A 4,190-nucleotide genomic window follows, 5' to 3' on the forward strand; every position below is an offset into this window, starting at 1 on the left:
GCCTTTGTCAGGTTTTTCATTTCTCTCACTCATGAGAAATGGATCTATGAAATTTTTAACAATAAAAAGGAATTAGTTTATAGATTATAAATATATGAGATTATATCAAACTCTGATTTTTGTCGAGACAATGCGTACAGTAGACAATCTTATAGAAATTTGAACGAAATTATTAAAATTCAAATTAAAGCAAAAGGGGATACAAAAACAGTAAAACATCATTACAAAAATAGTAAAACATAGAAAAAATTCCTAACAAGATCTTATAATATTGTTATTGTTATTCAATGTGTAATTTCTAAGTCAAATTCATGGATCACAAATATACTGCAATACAATTTCAAGTTGATTTCAACTTGTAGCAAGAATAATATCGTTTAGAAAAGCAAGGAAAACCGATTCACAAATATACTACAATACAATTTTAAGTTGATTTCAACTTGTAGCAAGAATAATACCATTTAGAAAAGCAAGGAAAACCTACTCCATTTATTTTCAAGAAGGGGACATGACATAGATTTTTGTCTTGTATTTATACCAGTGAGCACATGCTAAGAAACAACCAAAATTCAAGACCCCAGTGAGCACATGCTAAGAAACAACCAAAATTCAAGACCCTTTGCAAGCCGATCGCTGTTTTTGTGAATGATACTAATCAAAAAACTGCTCAAGTAGTATCCCACTACAAGGCTTGCTGCCACCAGAGCTATAGCTATGCTTTGTACTGTTTCTCAAAATTCTGAATAAAAGAAATCAATTTTCCCTACGCTCAAAAACGCTTCCGCCAACCCCATTATCACATGTTGAGGAACCGACCACAGGCATTGAGACACTTTTTCTCAAAAATGGTGGAAACACCCATTCCTAGTGTGCCAATAACCATTCTTGTCCATATTCTTGTCGGTTGTGTTATTGTTATCCCCTTTATCTCTGCTAAATGAACCACCACTTTGTCATAGATGGAAAATGTTATTGTAGAGGCGAGTAGATTGAAGACAATGTAAGAAGCCAGTGGTATTTGGAAATGGGAACCCAAATGCCTGTCCATTTTCAGTGCCTACAACACTGAAAATGTGCTTTGCCGGGAATACAGAATGGCAGGGATGACTGTGCAGGACCATATTGTCAATGTTTTTATGATGGATTTAAGTTGTTCCACTTGATAAACTGTGGAGAGTCTCCATGGGTTCTGAGGAGAAGTCTTCTGGTGTTTTAATGGCTGCTTTGGTGAGAAACCTGTTAGCAAATTGTAGGCTGTGAATCTCTCTCTATTGAATATTCAATATTTTTCAACTAAAATGATTAGAATAAAATAATCTAATTTTTCAAGGTGTTAATAAGACAGCTACTTGTGAGTGATTGCTACTCTTCACTTATATTTTAAATAGAATTGTTGAATTGTTATTATTATTATTTATTATTTTTATTAAATCAGTAGATAATATAGCTGATACATAATACCATAAACCTAAGTCCTTCCAATCTGAAGAGTAAGATTTTTGCTATAATTAAAATTAACCAAAACTCTAGAATACCAAAAAATGAGTAATAAATTCACAAACCTACAATTATCATTATACCCTTCAGAACTTTTAACATAATCAAAACACTTATTACTGAGTGCCTCTAACCATTGCTAATCTTGCTAAGGACATTTGTCTTGCAAGACCACCATCACTAGGCTTTGCCAATTCTCAATTTATTGTTAACATACTTTTTAATTGTATTGATCTTTTCATTGTAATCTGGTTTACAGGAACCATTTGAACATTTAAAAATTGGAATCATCAAATTGTATTTAATTGAAAAACGTTGAGCTGATAACCATGAATATCCATGCATGGCCCATATATTGAACTTGAACAATGGGTAAAATAAGATGCCTTTGTTCAAAATTGACTCCTACGTTATCTTTCTAAGTGTCCTATTATTTTTAGGGTAAGGATATTTGGGGTCTGCAGAATTGCATACTTTTTTCATTACCTATCTTGGATTGCATATTTATTAAATAAAAATAAAGATAATATTGTCTTAAAGTTTACACCGGACTAATGGGTCAAAATCAAGATTAATTATTATCAAAGTAAATTGAAGATGTTTTAAATTAATTTCTATTAAAATTCTTTGAATCTAGTGCAAAGTAGAGGTCTGAGAATAATACCTCAGCAGATGTGTAAGGGGAAGTCCTGACTCAATTTTTCCTCTCTTGTATAACTCCTCTTCATTGGATGGCAATGGAAAATTCCTTTTCTGAGGCAGTCTACTATGACTTGGGCAAGCCCTGTGAAGGGGCTGCCCTTTGGAAGGACATGATTGTATAGCTTTGTCCCACAGAAAAAAAAAATCATTGATCTTACTGTCAGCAGCACACACAGCCCAAACCCTAACGGCCAGCTTACACTGGATTGAATGTACACAATTAGAGTGGAGGCTAAAACGAGTGAGAAAAATAGAAAACAATAAAAAAAGTTCAAGTAACTCTGAATCTATCTCATTCCTTTTGTAGTACACTTTTCAAACTGGTCTACTCCAAAAGCCCCTGAATTGTATCTTATCCCTGCCGATGTTGCAATTGTTAAGGAAAAATAGTGATACAGAACTACATATTGATTCTTCATGGGAGCAATACATGTTCCCAAAGCTTGTAATTGGAGCCCACATGGAGGTGCTCTGAAGGAGTCAATAATGGCCATCAACATTTGAATGATCATTGCCTAAAATAAAACACACACCCAGTTACATACAAACTGGGAAGAAAAGAAAAAACTGCTTATATGGTACAATCCTGAAGTTAAATCTAGCTCAATTTCCATGCTCAAAAAAGTGAACAATACTGTATTAGAGTTGAAAGATATTTGGAAGTTTGTTTCAATAAAAATTCTAGGTATGTTGAAATGTCGAGATAAAATTATATACATGACTTGAGAAACAAAACAATTATTTGAATTAGATGTAAACCCATAAAAACTTATAGGTGGTACAATTAAAGACATTGATGCTTTTCAAAAGTAGTAGAGATAAAATATCAAATATGTGCATGGGAAATTATAGATCAAAGTGTAACAAATAAAAGCTCAAGGCCATGTAATTAAAATCACTCGGGACCTGAAGATCACTCGGCACCTGAAGATCACTCAACACACACTAGATTTTCTTTCTGCTCAGCTCCAACTAAGAATTTGCTCAGCTTCAACTAGCTTGTTTGGCACCCACTGATGAACTTAGTTTAAGCTTTGTAGTCAACCTTGTTTAAGCTTTTGTGAAGATGTTAGCAAGTTGTTCCTTTGAGCTAACTTACTCCATCTTCACTTGTTTGTCTTCCACCAATTCTCTTACATAGTGATACTTGATTGCAATGTGCTTGGTTTTGGCATGCATTATAGGATTCTTTGATATATTGATAACACTTGTATTATCACAACAGAGTATCACAGGCTCATTTACCTCTTCCTTCATACCTTGCAATATATGTTTGATCCATACAATATTGGTGCAATTGATAGCAGCTACAACATATTTAGCTTCTACAGTAGACTATGAGGTACAACTTTTCTTTTTATTGGTCCATGTAATCAATCTTATTCCCAAGAAAAGTGCTCCTCCACTGGTTTTTTTTTTGTCATCAATATTACCTCCCCAATCTGCATCAGTGTATGCTCTTAGCTCAAACTTTTCACTCCTCTTGTAGTATAAACCAAAGTCATCAATTCTTTTTAGGTACCTCAGTATTCTCTTTACTATCATTAGATGATTTTCTCTTGGATTTGCAAATAATCTTATCACAATTCTAAGAGCTAATGCAATGTCTTTTCTTCTATGTACAATATATTGCAACTTTCTAATCATTGATCTATACATTTTTTGATTCACTTTAGCTAACTCATCATTCTTTGATAACTTGTCTCCTATTACCATTGGTGTACTAACTGGTTTTGAATCTTCTAGTGTAAATATCTTGAGTATCTGATGAAGTATGGCTCTGATATGACTGATGAAATATGGCTCTGATACCACTGATGAAGTACCGCTCTGATACCACTTCATGAAGGTACGCACCACCCTTACTCACTCACAATCAAGAAATCAACAATATGGAGACCAAAAAAAATGCTTCACAAGAATGCAACAATATAGAGATAGAGATGACAAAAATGCTTCACAAAACATCCATTAATACTTGAAAATTCACT

General features: G+C 33.5%; 1 pseudogene; it reads right to left on the reverse strand.

The window, feature by feature from the left end:
* Nucleotides 1-495: 495 nt before the first annotated feature.
* LOC149539548 (protein NRT1/ PTR FAMILY 2.13-like) lies at nucleotides 496-2,711 on the reverse strand (annotated as a pseudogene).
* Between the last annotated feature and the right edge of the window lie 1,479 nt (nucleotides 2,712-4,190).

Source organism: Cupressus sempervirens, chromosome 9 (assembly GCF_028749045.1).
Source record: "Cupressus sempervirens isolate cs-2001-9-10 chromosome 9, ASM2874904v1, whole genome shotgun sequence".
Taxonomy (NCBI): Eukaryota; Viridiplantae; Streptophyta; class Pinopsida; order Cupressales; family Cupressaceae; genus Cupressus; species Cupressus sempervirens.